Consider the following 22,248-nt stretch of genomic DNA (forward strand, 5'->3'; position numbering starts at 1 on the left):
TGGAGAATGGCGATTTGACGTCTATATCTAGCATGTTGACTGTCCACTTTTCGTGTGCAGTCCTTAATTGGTATATATAAATATTTTAATCTTCGGATTCTTTCTTTAATATGCTAGACCACTGGTTCTAATTGATAATATCAATTTTTACCCTAAATTAATTTTATAAATATATATATATATATATAATATATATATATAATATATATATATATATATATATATCTATATATATATATTATATATATATATATTATATATATATATACATATATATATAATGAGAATTGTATATTGAATATATGTGTGTATATCGCGTGTGCGTGTTTTTTAAAAGTATTTTATATATATATTTGTATTTTTACTTCTTTTATTTTATTTTATTTAAATTAAGCAACGGTTTACTGTATAAGGATCCGAACATGACGGTTGTGAGGATGCAAGCTCCACCAAAAGTGACTGTGTAGTGCAGAATGACAGCAAGAGGAGTCGTCGGCCCATATCTCCTGCGTGACAGTATGAATACAGACAGGCTATCTTCAGATGCTCGAAAATAAGGTGTGGCCGACAGTATCTGGCTGGGATAACATGTGTAACCTGATATTCATGTAGGATGGTGCACCACCCCATTTTGCTCTTACTGTGGGTGTGTGGTTAGACCAACTTTTTCGAGCATGTTAGATGGGACGATACGGACCACATGAACGGTTTCAACGAAGTCCAGATTTCACTCTATATAATTTTTACCCGCGGAGATACACAAAATAGTTGTACAACACAAACCTCCCACACGTGAGGATTGGAGACACAAATTCAAGAGGTTCTCAATGATATCCCAGACGAGGTCCTCCAAAGCTTTTTCCTTCAATCCATGGCCGTTTCAGGAGCCTGGTTGATACCACCGGTGCTTACGATGAAATATGAAGATTTACATTCATTTTCCCATGTAATAAAGGACATGTATCATTTGTTTCAATAAATTTTAGAAGCTATATAGATTTTATTATCTATTTTTAATGCCTACTTACTTTTCACCTACCCTGTATATATATATATATATATATATATAATATATATATACATACATACATACATACATACATATATATATATAATATATATATATATAATATATATATTATATATATATATATATATATATATGGCGACATATATGTCATATAGACTTATCGAGTTTAGGTTTAGCATGTTCGGGGAATGTCAGGTTTCGGACGTGTAGAGTTCATCTATAGAAATAACGAACTGAAACAAGCTGTTTAATTAATATCAATAGGTATTTTGCTTTTTTGGTGTTAATAGAAACTAAACCTTGATTTCTGCATGAAAGATATTATCAAAGTGTTCGCTGAGCATCACGCATGAGGTTTACGTTGTTTACGTGTGAAGTTTAGGATGACATGAACTGTTGAAACATATTCGTAGTATCTTAGAGTCTGTGCTTGTGAGAAATGGCACCGCGTGTATTGTCTACACATAGAGAGTATTGCAAGTAAAAATTAACACGTGTTATCCCTGATTTGATAGTTGGTGCATTAGCGATGATTGAAAAGTCACACGGTGCAATGTTGAGATTTGAGAGGACGTTACTGTGATGACTGATGCGACAGAGTCTGTTAGCAGCAAAATAAATGCAAAAAAAGTGGTGGACCTTGTTTAACTCCGTTATCGATGGAAATTGGTTCCGATAGCTTTTGACTGTCTAGATGTAAAAAGTAATGAATAGACATGCATTTAAAATATATATATAGTTAATTAGATATTTCTGTACACCAGAATTCCTATTCCTTCATTATGTGGATTGTTCGGAGAAGTATATTTGACATTTTGATCGTTACGAGTTCGGCAAGATATATAGAATCTATATTTAGGTGAAGGGTATTCGATGAAAGAAAAAACACATTCGATTTTGCCCTGCTTCTGTGCAGGGTAATAAATTTTCAAGGGTTTGTACTTATTTTACTATTTGCATTTAGTATGTTAATGGTTTTCTTCAACGCATATGCAAATATGCTTTCAAATGCATAACTTATTAAAATTTCATGCATATAGTTCCCAAGACCATTTCCTAGAGTGTGCCGAGGGAATTTTTATGACAGAAGGTATAATTCTATTAAATAAGCTAATTCTAAAGGAAGAAATGATTTTAAAGTTTATTTTGTATTGTTTTTGTTTAGTAATTTCCGCTGCCGCTTACCGTTTCATTATACGCTTGTGAAACTCAGAGACAGATAACTTTTAAACAATTCACAAATTACCTTCAACTTCGATATTTCAAATAAAATTATTTAGTTCTCCTACAACGTCAATTTGCGTAATTTCAATTTTGATAAGTTTGTAGGATTGACAAAGAGAAAGCGGAATAATGGCTCCAAGATTATGTCTATTTATCAGTCAAAGATTGAAATTTAGCAAAACTAAAACTATACAGAAACTGTGGCATGTTAGCATTACTGTTTTTCCTTTTTTTTTTATATATATATTATTAGGTTGTAATTGTGTCTGCGGATAAGTGAAGCTAATTTCGCGTTTGTTCTATATTTACGAAGCATGATAGCATTAGAAAAGATCAAATAAATGATTTGAAGAATATCTATTTATTGGTAAGAGAAACTTTTGTTTTATCTTTCATTTGAACGATGGCATTTTGAAAATTGCATTCATCTTTACATTTCCCTTGATAATTACTTTTGTTAGTGCTTTCTCAAAATATTATTTGGTTATTCTGCCATATTCTACATACTTGTCTGGCGTTTCCTCCTGTATTCCGCTGCAGTAAATGCTAATGCATGCATATAAGGTGTAAATATATCAAAGCATCATACTTCATATTGATTACTCTTTACCGTATTACAATGCATACCTAAATATTGCTGCCAGGTAGAATTGTTCTCGTATCGATATTTATAGAAATTATGCGTCTCTCGTAAGATGATATTCAAATATTTAAAACTTTTGTTCAGATCTTTCTTTTCCTTCTCTTTCTCTCGTTATTACGATATGTATATATATAATATATGTGTGCGCGTGTGTGTAAATATATATATATATATATATACGTATTTTTATATCTATTATATATTACATATATAGATACATATATATATTCATATATATTAAATATGTATTTACGTATCTTTATATATATATATTCGCGTATATATACATACATATATTATATATATACGTATCTTTATAAATATATATATATATATATATATATTATATATATATATATATATATATATATATATATTCGCATATATATATATACACCTTTGCATATATATGTCAGTGTGTGTGTGTATTTACGTACGTATAAACTCCAAAGATCTATACAAATATTATCAATGTACAAGATTTGTATGTGATAATTATTTTAGCACAAAACATAATAATTGGTTATGTTTTTCGATAACATCGAGAAGAGAATCAATATAAACAAACTAAATAACAATGAAGTAATTCATATTTGAAATTAGATAAGACAACAGAAAACCACTAAACATAATAACATCTTCTTGTATAACAAAACCATTAAGAAATATACAGGTTTAGGTGAACTACTGCAGCGCTTATCTCTATGGACCGAGTCTTTTCAAATATAAAACAATCATACGTATAAGTCATCTGAAATAACATTTGACATTTTTAATGATAATCATTCCAAACAAAGTACACGAAATCTTTGTTGAACTTTATATCTGCATTATTTCCATTCAAAATTTGCTCAGAATATTCACGTTGAATTATTTTTACCAATACGATTTCACTGGCCAAAAATTATTGTTTCAAAAATTCATACAATAGCTTTTCTTTGATACACTATTCACTAAATGCTGAGAGGCGACTGCAGGTCAATGAAACTAAGACAGCAGAATCAATTGGTTTATTTTGAATATGTTTGTGAAAAACTGGAAATAAGTTCTGCAACAGTAGCCACAATTGCACAGTAAAGACACGAGGACAGCTTTCACTTGCCAACTGTGAAGTGTGAAATAATTTATACGACAACAGGATTTCAATAGTAAAACAAAACAGTAGTTCTATTAGTAATAATTGCAGCAGTACTGATGAGACACAGAGAAGCATATTACGTGATATTTAAATTGATGCTACACAGCTTTTATTCTATAATAAAACCGTCATCGTCAGCGTATTATAAGCACCAGAGAACATTGAAAGCACAAAAATATAAAGTATGAGTAACTCAAGAACAAGCCGTTACCAAGTAACATTTAAAAGCATAAGTATCATATGTGGCGGAATCGTTAATACTCCTGGGAAAATAGTTAGCGGTAGTTCGTTGTCTTTACGTCCTGTGCTCAAATTTCGTCAAGGTCGACGTTGCCTTTCGTCATTTCTTAGTCGATAAATTATGTACCAGTCGAGGACTGGGGTCGATGTAATCAACTTAACACCTCCCCCCAAAATTGCTGGCCTTGTACCCAAATTTGAAACTAATATTGTTACAATAGGCTATAGAGTATTTCTCGGTTTTACCAACACTACTACTAATAATAATAATACAACTACTAGTACCACCAACACTACTACTACAACTGCTACTCCTACTACTCCTACTACTACTACTACTACTACTACTACACCGTATCATATGCAAGCTAATAACAGCAGTACAATGTTACTTATTTTTGTCGACTTATTTTTATGGACCTCAAAAGGATGAAATGTAGTCGACTCCTACGGATTTCGAACGCACAACAAAAGAACAGACGCTTAGCATTTTGGTCGGCGTGCTAATAATTCTGTCAACTCGCTGCCCTATGACATACTGTAATATTGCGGTAAAATACTGGAACATGTTGCTAACTTTTGTAATTATATTGACACACATACATTTCAGTATATATTTAATGTTGATTAGGAAGGAATTTTGTATTCTTGGTTCGAAGATTATTGAACTCGAAAAGGTATCCGACCAGTGTATTTCACCCCAGCACCAGAGGCCGTCTCTCAACAGTCCTTGTGGGGTACATCTGGATTATAAATATTATCCAGTACAGTTTACGTCAAATGAGTAGGTCTACAGCATTGTTTAAATCTCTAGAGCTAAGCCTACCATACAATTCCTACGTTTTGGGCGAACCAATAACATATTGAACATCTTCCTTTGTTTATTTCAAGAATATATATAGGTTACCGATGTGAAACTTAGCAAATAAAAGAGGTTGTTGAAAGAAGTGTTTTACGAGAAGGAAATAGTTTGCATCGAATTAGGTGCGCTCCTTTAATGCCCTTACTTTCAGAATTGAAGTGAGAGAACGCTGAAAGCAGGCAGCTAACGACGATATTGTCCACAATTTTCACAAAAAATAGCATAAGTAAACGTAATTTAATATCACTTAAAGTTTGACGCTATTATATCAAATAAACTGATTCAGGTGTGAGTCAAATGTCACCTACATATTAATCTCATGCCAAATTTTCTTAGAAGCCTACATCGCTATTTGTTAAGATTGCTTTAATACATTTCTCCATCTGTGCTTGGCCATAGAACATTTCATCAACAATGGACATGATAGCTTGTCGAGAAAATGTTCGGTTGCACTTATAGTCTACAACTTAATGCTCAAACTGGTGCAATTAAATCTGAATATAGACCACTGGTGCAAAAATTATATCAAAAACATCCAGAAATACTCCTGGTATTTTCCTGTTTATGTGCAGCTCTAGAATATTGAATTTGTCACAAAATAATCCCCTAAAAGTAGGAGCCACTTAATGTTCAAGCAACAAATATTTTTGCATTCTCTCTTTTCTCTACCCACCTTTATTTTCTCTTTGTGTGTGTGTATGAATACATAAATATATATAAATATATATATATATATATATATATATATATATAAATAGATAGATAGATAGATAGATAGATAGATAGATAGATAGATAGATAGATAGAGAGAGAGATATATAGATAGATAGATAGACAGATATACAGACAGACAGAGACAGATAGATAGATAAGTAGATAGATAGATAGATAGATAGATAGATAGATAGATAGATAGATAGATAGATAGATAGACAGACAGACAGGTAGGTAGGTATATAGAGAGATAACTTCATTGAGTGGAAGTTGTTGATTTGTTGCGAAGAATATACTTCTTCTTTGAAAGGAAATTGTTTTCTGTATACTTTCTTTTCAATGCAGAGTAGGCTTTCATAATAACACATAATAATCTGGTCAATTTTGATATTTTAAAAATCTTATTCCTACTTTCTTCCCATTTATTTTTCTTCCTGAAATGCTTAGAATTCTCTAGATTTAGTCGAAAGTTTTGGATAAAATAATTTTACCAACTTCATACATTAATATTTATTTTCTTCAGAAGATAAATGTTAGACTCACCTGACAATGGTACTATTGTCATGTAATATATCGAGCCGATTCTCATTTCTTTATTTCAAGATTAGTTGCAATAAAATATGAAGAATTCCGTATTTTTATATTTTGCCACTTATGTTCTCTATGGTTATTCATGAGAGAAGATATTTGATTAAACTCTTCACGTAGTTTGATAGATTGGCAGCGTTTCCTAATAGTGAGTAATTCGAAAATCTTGTTGTAAATGTTCTCGTAACAACCACTGGATGTTACATTATTTAATATAAAAACACACATATACCAGCACAGTGACTGTATATAAAAATATATATATATATGTATATATATATATATATATATGTACTTTATTGCATACACGCGCACACACACATATTTATATAAAATATGAATGCCTATGCAGACATTGAAATATATTCGAGTAAATGTTATATTACATGATACGATACTCGATGTCAGTTACGAGCGTAAATGTGTGTGTGTGTGTTCATGACTTTGTGCGTGTGTGTGTGTTTGCATACATATATGTATTATTAAGGAGGAGATAGACACGAAGAGAAAGAGAACGATGGGGGAGGGTAAATTTTAACGAAAGCAGTATTAGTTTGGTGATTAAAATCGGAAAAGAGTTTTCTCGTTTCGGATTCTTGCTCTTCACCAGAGGAAAGAGAGAAAAGAAGTAAAATAGAAGAATGGATGCGATTAGGTTGCTGAAAGGATAAACAATAGCGAAAGAAGAAAAGAAAAAGGGAGAAAGAAAGAAAGATAGAAAGAAGTGAAAAAGGGAAAACTATTTATCTATATATAGAAGGAAGAGAAAAATGATGGAAAATGGGAAGAGATAAAAAGAGGCGACGAGAGGAAGAAGCAAAGGAGAAAATAGAAAAATTAATACGATTACATACCTTCGGGGGATACGACGAGGAATAGTGTAACAAAAAAATGGGATGTCTGTGAAAGCATTAGAAAGGAACCGAGGAACACAGATTGATAGAAAGTACAAGGGGTGGGACAAATTTTGAAAATGTTTGAGTTTAACGATTAAAATGAAAGGAGAAAGAGTCGTGACTTTTCGGACATTTGTGTTTCAACAGAAGACAAATACAAAAGGAAAATGAAGCAGGAGAGTTAATGAAAACATATTTTGCTGGAGGTATAAAAAAGGAAAAAGTAAGGATGGTAGAACATTTACATACATGCATATACGCGCGCGCGCATGCACACACATATCATTTAAATTCGTGTATGGTAACGTTAGGGGTATGCAAATAAAGCTTCTGTTTCATTATGCCAGCTATCGTCCAATGATACTAAATGCTAAGTCAGTTTTTCGGGGTTGTATCATAGTTATACCGATATGATATAGGATAAATATAACAATAATTCCAGGATGGAATTTATAAATATTCAATAAATCACTACGCCCGCTTCCACAAATCACGTGATTTTGACATCAGACTCGGTATCCTTGGGGTTCGTACAGTATCATCTGTATTATAGCCGAGCCAACCATGGCTAACTGAACTCTATATAACGATAGAATGGTGCAAAATCTCATCAATAGCATAGACAGACCCAAACAATTAGAAGTGTAATACATACATAAGGAAAATGAGTGCACTATTACCATAGGAAGAAGAAAGTGGTACACTCCTCAGAAAAAGGAAAAAATAGTATCATGTGTAACTGAAGACGTAAGAAAGGATGCAGATTCAGCAAACAACTGCATGATACTGAATGTGGTGTACAAATGTAAGTTCAAGGCAAAAACGCAGAAATATGTGTACATTGGTACTACCGCAAACACCATGATAAATCGTCTGAGAAACCACCTCTCATCGTTTTCCAAAATAAATAAAAAGACAATCCCCATCTCTGTCGAATACACAATCCACCGGTCCATTATAAAAAATGTTGCATCATATAATGGGACTACCCGAGTATGCAACATATGCCTTGAGGAAAACCTGGAAGTAATAACATCCAGGGAAAATGTGATGAATAGACATTCATGAAATGTGAAAAAAATATTTTAAAAAGAAGTAACAAATTATAGAACAGTGAAGGAATCCAAACAAATAAATGAACATACTAATGTTTAAGACGCTACAAACTATAACAACAGAAACATTGAAGAAAAAGTTACTATAAGAGGGATGGTATTAATCAATTTGGTCAACATACACCACGTACAGCAACTGACCACGTGTTGGGTTCAGAATTTATTTAGGATAGTCACGTGTTGAATGAAACAGAACAAAGAAATGTACTACCATCCTTAGATCTGCTGAATGAATGACCATCCATAAAACCTGCAGAACGAAGAGCAAATAAATCCAACACCACCACACGCACTTCTATCTACTATTACTATCATTCCCTCTTCTACTTTCATTACCAACCTCCTATAAAGTATATATATAAATACAAAGATGAAGAGAGAAAGAGAGAGAGAGAGAGAGAGAGAGAGAGAGAGAAATATTTAACGTCAGTTAATGTGTTGGCTCGAGCTGTGTATTACTTGATGCGATTTTAGATAGAATAATATTTCCTTCCAACGGTTCAAATCTGATTGCAGTTGTTGTTATAGATGTGATTCTGGGATCACAGTTTTCTTAATATCAGAGCAGATCTTTTTGTTAATACTCCTATCTGAAGAATAACTGATAAAGTTTCAGAGGCTGAGCCAATATACTTTAATATAAACGTGGATCATTTCTTTAAAGTCTGGTGATTTAAGTTTCCGGCAAATGATTTTCTGAAGAATGTAAACCGATACAGTCTCGATGTTATAATGTTGAAGCGAAACCAATATCAGGTGGAGGAGTACCAATCATTATAAATGGGCAAGGTCTGACTGCTGCTGTGTGAACGATACTCCTAAGTTTGTCTGAAAGTTGTGTGGAATTTGATGTCTCACCGTTTCTCTAGCTAGAAAATAATGGTCGTGTTTTGAAATGTGCAAGTTTTGTATACAGTTTATATTACGTCTTCACTCAGCACTCACTCCAGTTTGGTTTTATGAAAGATCTTTCCTCACTGATTGACCTTGGTGTATCTAAACGAATGGTTTTCATAGCAAAACGTATTGTGATGGGTGATAGTCTCAAATACTTTCAGAAGATGATTTTGCCAAGCAAAGAAACTGTCAAACTGTTGCAAACGTTTCTACAGTGTGTGAGATGTAATGCAAAAGTATGTGCTTATGATACGTAAGCTTTGATAAGATATAGTTCATAGGAGAGAGACTCATAGACCATTGTCAGTAACTTGGCAGACACCTTTTCACTAAAGAAATTATGACAAAATTCATTACCATTGGTGTTCGAGGCCTTCAGAAGAAACCAAATGTAATGTGTGAGACTCACATCACACCCACTCATACGTACATATCCACACGCAAACATATATGTATGTATATAAAAGTATAGAAATGCATGTATGTATGTATATATGTATATATATATATATATATATATTATATATATATATATATATATATATATATTATATATATATATATATATATAATATATATATATATATGCATGTATATATGTATATATATAGAAGAGTAAGCACATAAATGCGAAACAAGGTGGGAAAGCTAGTACTCGAATACCAGAGGAAGAATGATATGCTTTACTAAAAAGCGGCAAAAATATCACAAAAACTGTTACTCAGTTTCGCGTTCCCGTTCGTTTTGCTTTGGATTCTAAACAAATCTGTCCGATGAACGGGTACGTGAAACTCTGAGTAACAGTTTCTGTGATGTTTTTGCTGCTTTTTAATAAAGTATATATATATATATATATATGTATATATATATATATATATATATATATATATAATATATATATATATATATACATGTATATATATCTGTCTGTATGTCAGTATGAAGACACTGGATCAAGCTGAGGAAATGGCAGAAGACACTTGTTCAATTACTTCAGGGCAGAATCAAGCTGCGCCTAAAATATGTTTTCGACAGAAGAACTTCTTAAAGCACACGGCTATGCCTATTTCTATGTGGTAGTAAATATTTCACTCCTGCTGCTTTCTGTGACGTTTTCTTTTCTATCTGTCTTTGGTAGATTAGATAAAAATAATGACTTCATATTTATACATTGGAAACAATACTGACAATTGTAGCTTGCCTTAAATGGTCCATATTACCATTAACTTGGTGGCTTCCGTTGATGCCATTATAATATATTTGACGGTTTTCGTGTTCAGATGTTAACATATATAAGCGAAAATAGATAGAATAATCAAATATGTAACTTTTTTTTAGGAACATTCATTTTGATGCTATTCAGTAATATAGCGTTGTGTCATTTTGGAGAAATAAAACTGTAACTTGCATAAATGTAATAAAATAAACTTAGATGGACACTAGAGAAACATTCTGAATTCCATTTTTATTTATTATGTATAACTTTCTCCCTCAGCAGTAGTTTTGTTCGATGTTATTTGGTACAGTCTTTGAGTCAGCTATTCTAGTTGTTACTTTGCGTTACTCGTACACATTTCTAAGATATATACATAATTGTGTAATTCTTGCGATTTATTTATGACTGGTTTTGAAAGTAGGAAGGACATTTTAGTAGATCACAGAATACATGCTGCTTAATATACGTATTTATCATTGATAAAATATAAAACGAAATAAAATGTACATGTGCAAGTTGTCCACATGTATACAGACACACACATTGCACATGTATCATAAATCACACAGTAAAATGCTCTCATGACAGTATCACTCAGTTAGATATGGCTTTACAGCAAGAATATTCTAAGACGATAATGTAACAACATATCAATATGAAAATAGACATAAGTATAAGACTATGGTTAAAAATTGTGACCCACATAGAAAATAGCAGATCTATTGAAAATATTACAGTTACAAATGCAAGCACATTCGTTTACAATACAGCAATAACAGTTGTATGGCTAATGGAAACATCATTAATATTTAGTGCATGGTATGTTAATGCTCGTGCGTATGCAGTGAAGGGAAAAGAACAATATTCTTTTCTAGTCTAGGCACAAGGCCCGAAATTATTAAGGCGGGGGGGCCAGTCGATTAGATCGGCCCCAGTACGCAACTGGTACTTAGTTTATTGACTCCAGTACGCAACTGGTACTTAATTTATCGACCCCGAAAGTATGAAAGGCAAAGACGACCTCGGTAGAATTTGAACTCATAACATATAGACATGAAATTCCGATTAGCATTTTGCCCTGCCAGATTCCTGCCTTAAGGGGAAAATGATATTAGTAACTAACTGAATTCTCTTCTTTCTGATGAGAGAACTCTGAATGGGTTTCAGTATAATGCTGAGTTCATAGCTACAGTATGACTGCATAGTCTTTTAGTAGTTGTGTTGGATTAATTACAAATTAAAGTACAGTACAAGATAGTACGTTAGTTTACTCAGAGAAATAGAATTTTGTCTAAATATCTGAGGAGATTCGGTCTTTAATATATATATATACATATATATATATATATGTGTGTTATGTGTTTGTGTGTACTGTATATATATATATATATATATATATATATATATACACACATATATATATATATATACATATATATATATGTGTGTGTGTGTATGTGTGTGTGTGTACTATATATATATATATATATATTAACAATTAAGGAACGGCCATAATAGGCCATTCACCCACTAGAAATAACAGCCAAAGCTTCTACCGCAAAAAGATTAAATCCGTAAACAGGAGAAAATTAAAAAAACATTTACCCTGTAATTTCTTGTACGGTATACCGTTTCATCCTCTGTTTAATGGTAAACTAACCTGATTAAATTAAATCAAGCCAATCTTCCATAAGCCCTCGGATTCTTCAGCAAGAAATAGCTCAAGACGGGACAGATAATTACACGAGGCATACCCAATCTAGCCAAGGCAATATCTGACCTAAAATTTTCAAATCGTCGCACTCGCGCCAAATTTATCGGCAGCAAATAAATATCAGCCGTCGATTCCATTACGGAATTAACCAAAAAATTCATAATTAATCAATATAGGGTGGCAAGGAAAATTTTATAGAATTTTATTGCCACCAGCGGCCCAGTGGGAAAAAATTAAATAGTCATAGACCATTTTAAGTTCAACATTAACAATTAAGGAACGGCCATAATAGGCCATTCACCCACTAGAAATAACAGCCAAGCTTCTACCGCAAAAAGATTAAATCCGTAAACAGGAGAAAATTAAAAAAACATTTACCCTGTAATTTCTTGTACGGTATACCGTTTCATCCTCTGTTTAATGGTAAACTAACCTGATTAAATTAAATCAAGCCAATCTTCCATAAGCCCTCGGATTCTTCAGCAAGAAATAGCTCAAGACGGACAGATAATTACACGAGGCATACCCAATCTAGCCAAGGCAATATCTGACCTAAAATTTTCAAATCGTCGCACTCGCGCCAATTTATCGGCAGCAAATAAATATCAGCCGTCGATTCCATTACGGAATTAACCAAAAAATTCATAATTAATCAATATAGGTGTGGCAAGGAAAATTTTATAGAATTTTATGCCACCAGCGGCCCAGTGGGAAAAAATTAAATAGTCATAGACCATTTTTAAGTTCAACATAACAATTAAGGAACGGCCATATAGGCCATTCACCCACTAGAAATAACAGCCAAAGCTTCTACCGCAAAAAGATTAAATCCGTAAACAGGAGAAAACTAAAAAAACATTTACCGTTAATTCTTGTACGGTATACCGTTTCATCCTCTGTTTAATGGTAAACTAAACTGATTAAATTAAATCAAGCCAATCTTCCATAAGCCCTCGGATTCTTCAGCAAGAAATAGCTCAAGACGGGACAGATAATTACACGAGGCATACCCAATCTAGCCAAGGCAATATCTGACCTAAAATTTTCAAATCGTCGCACTCGCGCCAAATTTATCGGCAGCAAATAAATATCAGCCGTCGATTCCATTACGGAATTAACCAAAAAATTCATAATTAATCAATATAGGGTGGCAAGGAAAATTTTATAGAATTTTATTGCCACCAGCGGCCCAGTGGGAAAAAATTAAATAGTCATAGACCATTTTTAAGTTCAACATTAACAATTAAGGAACGGCCATAATAGGCCATTCACCCACTAGAAATAACAGCCAAAGCTTCTACCGCAAAAAGATTAAATCCGTAAACAGGAGAAAATTAAAAAAACATTTACCCTGTAATTTCTTGTACGGTATACCGTTTCATCCTCTGTTTAATGGTAAACTAACCTGATTAAATTAAATCAAGCCAATCTTCCATAAGCCCTCGGATTCTTCAGCAAGAAATAGCTCAAGACGGGACAGATAATTACACGAGGCATACCCAATCTAGCCAAGGCAAATCTGACCTAAAATTTTCAAATCGTCGCACTCGCGCCAAATTTATCGCAGCAAATAAATATCAGCCGTCGATTCCATTACGGAATTAACCAAAAAATTCATAATTAATCAATATAGGGTGGCAAGGAAAATTTTATAGAATTTTATTGCCACCAGCGGCCCAGTGGGAAAAAATTAAATAGTCATAGACCATTTTTAAGTTCAACATTAACAATTAAGGAACGGCCATAATAGGCCATTCACCCACTAGAAATAACAGCAAAGCTTCTACCGCAAAAAGATTAAATCCGTAAACAGGAGAAAATTAAAAAAACATTTACCCTGTAATTTCTTGTACGGTATACCGTTTCATTCCTCCTGTTTAATGGTAAACTAACCTGATTAAATTAAATCAAGCCAATCTTCCATAAGCCCTCGGATTCTTCAGCAAGAAATAGCTCAAGACGGGACAGATAATTACACGAGGCATACCCAATCTAGCCAAGGCAATATCTGACCTAAAATTTTCAAATCGTCGCACTCGCGCCAAATTTATCGGCAGCAAATAAATATCAGCCGTCGATTCCATTACGGAATTAACCAAAAAATTCATAATTAATCAATATAGGGTGGCAAGGAAAATTTTATAGAATTTTATTGCCACCAGCGGCCCAGTGGGAAAAATTAAATAGTCATAGACCATTTTAAGTTCAACATTAACAATTAAGGAACGGCCATAATAGGCCATTCACCCACTAGAATAACAGCCAAAGCTTCTACCGCAAAAAGATTAAATCCGTAAAAGGAGAAAATTAAAAAAACATTTACCCTGTAATTTCTTGTACGGTATACGTTTCATCCTCTGTTTAATGGTAAACTAACCTGATTAAATTAAATCAAGCCAATCTTCCATAAGCCCTCGGATTCTTCAGCAAGAAATAGCTCAAGACGGGACAGATAATTACACGAGGCATACCCAATCTAGCCAGGCAATATCTGACCTAAAATTTTCAAATCGCGTCACTCGCGCCAAATTTATCGGCAGCAAATAAATATCAGCCGTCGATTCCATTACGGAATTAACCAAAAAATTCATAATTAATCAATATAGGGTGCAAGGAAAATTTTATAGAATTTTATTGCCACCAGCGGCCCAGTGGGAAAAAATTAAATAGTCATAGACCATTTTAAGTTCAACTTAACAATTAAGGAACGGCCATAATAGGCTATTCACCCACTAGAAATAACAGCCAAAGCTTCTACCGCAAAAAGATTAAATCCGTAAACAGGAGAAAATTAAAAAAACATTTACCCTGTAATATAAATATATATATATATATATATATTCAACTAAGTGTCCTTATTTTAATGAATATAGTATCAACGTTCCCACCATCGAGTACTCTAGTCCTCTTCAGATACCTGGGGTAGATTAATTGACAAATACTACAGTACCATTGGAACGAACTAAATGTTTACAAATGACACAATTTGCTATCGTGGAGCGGGGTATTTTGTCCCTGAAGTGCACAATACGGAGAGAAGATTTTCCAGCCAATCGGAATCTGAAGAAGTGAAGACATTTATTGGTCGCATATGAAAACCTTACTAAAACTGCGTGTCATGCGTTTGTGACTCAGTTTTAATCGGCTGATGGTTTATTACACAGTATCATCATGATGAGAATAAACACGTCTTTAATCCGAGCCAATACGTATTTGTCTTAGCATCAAACCTAGCAACCAATATATAATTGTATCAGCAAATGTTACTGTACTGTTGTATATTATTCATACCATCAAAATTTAGATATTGCTTTTTGAAACGCAGCCCTGCAATTGTTCTTGGAAAATTTTCAATCATTATCTTTAGAATAAAACAGAATTTATCACTTTCGACTGATATCTTCATTTAACCGCTTGTTAATCACTTTACACCCTTTCTTTACAGCTATATTCCCAGTTCTATCAACGTATCATTTCCAACATTACACTGATATTGACTGAAGGTGTTAATGAAAAACGATAACTTCTTGCCATCATGCCAATTTAATATTTATCCCGTAAAATTGTCTTTCGGAATTAGCAGAAAACGGTAAGTGTTCAGTAAAATTATTGTATTTTTCTATCAATAAATCTCATAGCTTGCTGCAGAGACGAAAACCTATTATTTTTACAAACTTTTGAAGCACCATGAAAACAGTTTATTTGTAGCTGTATCTAAATCCTCTCTAGAATTCTGGACATTTAAGAATCTTCGTGCCAGTAGAGAAAGCAGTATCCACGGTGTTGACACATTCCTTAAATTAATTATTAGGGAGACAATCTTAAAATTCATTGCAGCAATGATTTTGAATATGTACACCTGATGAAAATCTTCGAAGCAAACCTTGTATAAGCGTACAATTTCTCATATCTTGCCTTCCACAAATATTGCCATTTATTACCTGAGGTTTCACTATACCCTTTTTGTTTTCGTCTAGGCAATGTTTAATCCGCAACATTATGATATGTTGTTTCTATTATTCATTTTTGCTTGATATGAACGTCTTACGTATTGGATACGTAGACTGTGATCATTTTAGAACACTCTTAGAATTTTAAATTGAAAACAAAATAAAGAAACAATATCATTATATTTGTTGGTCTCTTGAATCAGAGATTTGTAAATGTTTTAAAATGTCCACGACTTTAATAACAGAGATAACGTATGATCTCTGAACTAAAATGTAAAATGTTTTTATAGAAGTCTTGATAGCCACATACAGAATGCTTGTAAAGTCAAAATCCAATGTAAATGGACAGTCGTTGGTATTAAGCCAACAAATATTGAGAAGACATAAATAGTGCGGAGATACACATACCATCGTATGCTATCTTCCGTACAGACAGAAGAAAAATAAGTCACGGTGGAGTTGCAATGTACATCAGCGAAGATGTCCCACTATCAACCCTGTTATCGAACTCAAACACGGTGTGTGACACACTCATAGTACATCTAAAGCAACTTGCTATAGTGATATGCACACTATATCGCCCACCTGATGCCTCAAATCATGATGGAAAATTGGAGGAAAGCCTTAGTGCGATAAAGGAAGTACTAACACAACTGGATCAGCGTACTACTATGTTCCTGGTGGGTGACTGCAACTTCTCCAACATCAAGTGGCCTAAAGGAAACATAACCCCAGGAATGACGCACAAAAGCGAAATAAAGCATAATCTCAACTTGATCTTACGAAAATGCCATTCATGGAGTAGATCGTACTCTCTCCAACCAGCCACAAAAATATCCCGAACCTCTGCTTTACAAACAATGTGAAAATTATCCACAACGTAAATATATCACCGATAATATTCTCAGACCATAACTTGGTAGAACTGACAATGTATGACCCGGAATTAACTAAAGCTAAACTCCACACAGACGGAGCTCAAAACCTATCCAGTCGAAATTTCTATAAGGTATGCTGGAAATCACTTGAAAAACAAATACTTCAACAGGACTGACCTAAATTCCTCTCTATGCAAGGCACAGATATGAAACTCAATAAATTCATGTCAATACTGAGAGCCATACGCATTAAATATGTCCCAGAGAAGAGAGCCAATAGACACGAAAACATCATTCCCTGAGACAGAAGACTACTAATGCGGCGGAAAATAAAGATCTTGAATCGTTTAAATAAACTCCTTAATGACTGTGTGAAATCCCACCTGACAGAGGAACTTTCGAGATAGAAAATAAACTCAAAATTTTCCATGATAAAGAAATAGAAGAAAGAGAAACCTGGGCAGTCTAAAATATAAAAAGAAATCCTATAGCTTTGTACACGCTCTAAGACAGGGTTAATATTTGGTAAAAACGGCTCACTAACTGCAGATCCGGGGAAGATAAATGAAGCACTAAATAAACAATTCCGAAGTGTTTTCACTTCTCCACTGGAAAATATGCAAACAAACAAGTCTGAGGAGTTTTTCAATGTAACGAATCTATTCGGAAAAGAGGCTACCATCGACATCATCAATCTAAAAGAAGAGGATGTAATATCGGGCCATTGATGAGATGAGATCAAACTCAGGACCAAGCCCAGATGGACTTCCGACTGTTCTCTTAAAGACATGTAAAGAGGCTCTTGCAAAGTCACTGCAGATACTCTTTAGAGTTTCCTTGCATATGGTAAACTTCCCAACGTGCTAAAAGAAGGTGTAATATGCCTTATTCATTAAAGACGGGCAGAGCAGATGCTAAAATCTACAGGCCCATCGCTCTGACCTCACATGTTAGCAAGACAATGAAACGCATTGTCAGAAAAAGGCTGATCACGTTCCTTGAAGAAACTAACCTTCTCACAAACACGCAATCCGGCTTCCGTCCAGGTAGGAGCTGCCCCATGCAGTTGCTGCAACACTTTGACTGGGCACTGAAAAAATAGCTAAACCAGTCAGCTGTAGATGTGATATACTTTGACTTTACCAAGGCCTTCGACAAGGTTGATCATGGCATGATATGTCACAAGCTGCGAAACCTTGGTATTACTGGGAAACTGGGAGAGTGGCTGCATGAGTTTCTGAAGGGCAGGAGTCAGACACTTGTAGCCAATGGTGCTCACTCTGAAGAGACACCAATTATCAATGGGGTCCCACAGGGAACTGTACTGGGGCCACTACTATTTGTGGTAGCCCTGTCAGACATAACCTCCGTGATACAGTCAGCCAAGCTGACCAGTCATGCTGACGGCATGAAAGTATCGCAGGCAGTTAGGAACCAAGAGGGTTCCTAAAAGTGCAGAAAAATCTGAATGAAATATACAAATGTGCTAACAAGAATAACAGACAGTTCAACGCTATGACATTTCAGGCACTCTACTATCGGTCCAACACCAGGCTAAAATCGGAATGCACTGGACCAGAAAGTAATACAATTCCAGAGCCAGAGTCGTGTGTGACCTGGGGTATCAAATGAGCAAAGATGCAACATACCATGTGCATATTACTAAAATGGCAACACCGTACAGGCGAGTGGTTGGTTGGATGCTGATGACATTCAGAACCAGGAAAAAGGAGGCCTTGCTACTCCTATAATGGACTTTCGTTTTCAGCCGCTTGGACTACTGCTCCCAACTATGGTCCCCAGAGAGTGTGAAACAAACTGAAACTCGAAGAAATCCAGCGCCAATACACAAAGAAGATTGACTTGATGCAAAAGATGGGCGACTGGGAGAGGCTAAAGGAGGTGAGTTTCTATTCCCGGGAGAGAAGACGAGATAGATATGCGGTGATATATATTTGGAATATCTTGGCGGATTTAGCTCCCAATTTTGGAATTGACAGCTATACTAATCCTCGAACTGGACGGGACTGCATCATATGAAAGAGCCCGTCTTCCCTATCTAAAATGAGGACACAGTACTGCAATTGTCTGAGTTTCAAGGGCCCGTAATTTTTCAACATTCTGCTAAGCAAAATGGTGCTGATTTGAAAGTTTCCAAGGAACGTCTAGACCGGATTCTATCTGAAATACCAGATGAACCCATACCCTGGCAGGAGATACAAAGAAGAGCAGTTCCGTGCAACTCGCTACTTCACCAAAAACAATAACGGAAACAACACCGAGTAACTACAGGATGGTGCACCAGCATGACCTCAGCCACGGGCTGAAACTAGTTAAGAACTAAAGAGTAAACAAATAGGCGAGAGCGAATCATTATCATTTGACGCTTCTTACATCGTACGAATTTAGAAATTTCGAAAGGGAGTAGTGAAACAATTTATTTATTGTCTTTTTTCAACAATGGAGCTCGAAATAGATATGGCTATAATTAACAGTGTGTAAAGATAAGGTTAAAAAAGAATCATTTGGCTAGAAAATAATCAAAGTCTGCCCGTATGTTCATAGATGTTTGTTCGTGTCCTTTAGACAGCCTTGAGAGTTTTCGGAAGCTTTTTAAGGCAATAAATACACGCTATTATTTGTAGCTGCATCTACTTCGTTAGCAACAAATTATTGCATTATCATTGGATGTTTCTTTCTCAGTAGCAGAAAGGGTCTCCCTCCTTCTCCTTCTCCCCCCTCTCTCTCTCTCTTTCTCTCAGTTGGATTAATTTTAAAGTTTATTTTCTTTCAGTAGTGCCTTTGTGCATCTTTGATCACGTGCATCCAGTAAAATTGGCGAAGAAAGAGTTTTACTTGTCAGAAGTAGAACACGAATACGGGCAGCCATATTGTATTTATCTAGAAATCTTTTCGCGTTAATGGAACCTTTGTTAGGGACATCACCATTTACCTCAATAAAAATGTATAAATCTTGTGCTAAAGAATGATTACGCAATATTCTAAAGCATAGTGGAATCAGTTTTCTAGTAATTTTTGTTTGTCTTATTCTAAATATTATTCTAAACATTATAATCTGTGGGAATTTGGCCAACTTTATTATACAAATTGAATGTTCTTTTATTCTCAGAAAAGGAGCTTTAATACTTGCTAGTTTCTCAAGATTTTATTCATTTAATGCAAATTTGATGAAGAAGCACGTTCTTTCAAGGAAGCAGGTGCTTGCCTTTAATTTATTTATGTCGTTCGCAGTTCCCATGATAGAGCCGCCCTGTAGCATTCACGTTATTTATCGTAAAGATGGCTACTAATTATCTTTAGGTTTGTTCGACAATCAATAAATTTCATATGGCTAATGGTGATATTGCAGTTGTGCAGCTTATAATTATCTTATTTATGACTTTCATTGAAGTATTTTCCTGGCCGCAGATGATAAATAATATAGCTGATTTGATCCTGAATAAACCTGCACTTAAATCATTTAATATGGATTAGGCGCTTCTTATTGTCTAGCTGAACAACACATATCTTTATGCTAATTGATGAACTTTCTAATCTTAATCTTAGCTAATTACCAAATGAAAGAATTATGATACCACAATATTTTACATCGACGCAGGTTTCCTGGGAGATATTTGTTTTTGCGTAATCCTTTGACAAGATCAAATAGAGTAATTACTCTCTTCTGTTACTTATCTTCATTAATTCCAAAGTTTAGAACACGTGTTGATATGGGCAATCCACTCCTCTGAACTCACAGTTACAAATCAGAACACTCTGGACAATTATGCGATACCTTGAGAAAAGAATCTTATTGTAATATTAAGCTATCAACTATTTAAAATGTCTGTTGGCTAAATTCATTAAATTAATCCTTACTTCAGCGTGAAATTTGCTATCAGCATTTTATGTTAACTTGTTATATTGCTCATTGTTGAATTTAAGAGAGAAAATGATACTAAATTACGCAATATACTTCAGCTGTTTATGGGCAAAGTGACAGAAACTTCACCGTTGCTTCAAGGAATTCAATCCTCAAGTTCAGTAACAATGTGTATCGTTAAATGCACTTAAGAATTTAATGCCCAGATTTCTTTCAGTCAATAATTCTCGGAATTGTTAACTTCAGCGGTATTTTAAGATATGCCGCTTCAGGTTTGTTCAAATAATTTTTTTTTTTTTTCTCCTTCTCCAGTTTTGTTTCGCAATATGACTGATTTACTTAAAGGTAAAAAGCTCAACGATTGCTAATTCAAGATATGAAGTTTGTTCAGTTAATTTTCTGAGTTTTACAGTTGATATTCTCCAAATCACAGGAGTATCAGAATATTGACGAAACAGTAATTCACCTCATTATTAGCAAGATGAATTCACTTAATCCCTATAATTACCATATTTACAATTTTATTGAAGTAGTTCCCCGATGGTATATGATAATTGATAAACACCGCTTAGCATCGGCGCTACATACATGATAATGCTACAAAGAGAATGAGCAGGAGCAAGAAGAGCAAGAGGAGCAGCAGAGGGAGGAGAATGGGTTGAGGAGGAGGAAGAGGGTTGAGGAGGAGGAAGTGGAGTTTGAGGAGGAGAGGAGTGGATGTGGGAACATCGATAACTGGAGAAGATGAGATCTATTCACTTCTTCGTATCGATAAACAACAAAAGCAGCTGCAGGGCTAATTCTGCTTAATGCAGCGGCCAGATATCGTCAAATTAAAGTCACACCCGTCCATAACATATACACTGTTTTATGTATCTCCAGACAAATTGGGAAACAATAAAAGACAAGATGGCTGTCCTTTCTGTAATGGATTTTCTCAAAGATCTACTCCATCAATATGAAGCCAGGGTTAATCAGCAGTCACAGACTTGTCGTGAAATGGGACGCAGTTATTTTATACTCCTCTGTATTTTACAAACCGGTAAAGAGAACTGTTTACGCTAGTATCTAAAAACTCGTAAAACACAACATACTTTCTTTAAAAATGAAGAATGAACTGTACAAATTTGTCACAAGTATATACAAAGAGGAGATGGGCATAGCTGGAAGGCTTGTGACCGTAGATTTGCCAAATCAGTGCTGTCTTTACTTCTGACCTTGCTAATCAATAATAAGTTTATTTTAAAAGACCAACTTTGT

The 22,248-nt window shown here is 34.3% G+C and overlaps 1 long non-coding RNA gene across 1 annotated transcript; it reads left to right on the forward strand.

Moving 5' to 3' along the window:
• The first annotated feature begins 1,890 nt into the window (after positions 1-1,890).
• LOC118765714 lies at positions 1,891-19,986 on the forward strand. Its single transcript, XR_005001580.1, has 3 exons — positions 1,891-1,964; positions 2,508-2,621; positions 19,900-19,986. It is a non-coding gene; the product is annotated as an uncharacterized LOC118765714 (long non-coding RNA).
• The last annotated feature ends 2,262 nt before the right edge of the window (positions 19,987-22,248 follow it).

Source organism: Octopus sinensis, linkage group LG13, assembly GCF_006345805.1.
Source record: "Octopus sinensis linkage group LG13, ASM634580v1, whole genome shotgun sequence".
NCBI classification, from domain to species: domain Eukaryota; kingdom Metazoa; phylum Mollusca; class Cephalopoda; order Octopoda; family Octopodidae; genus Octopus; species Octopus sinensis.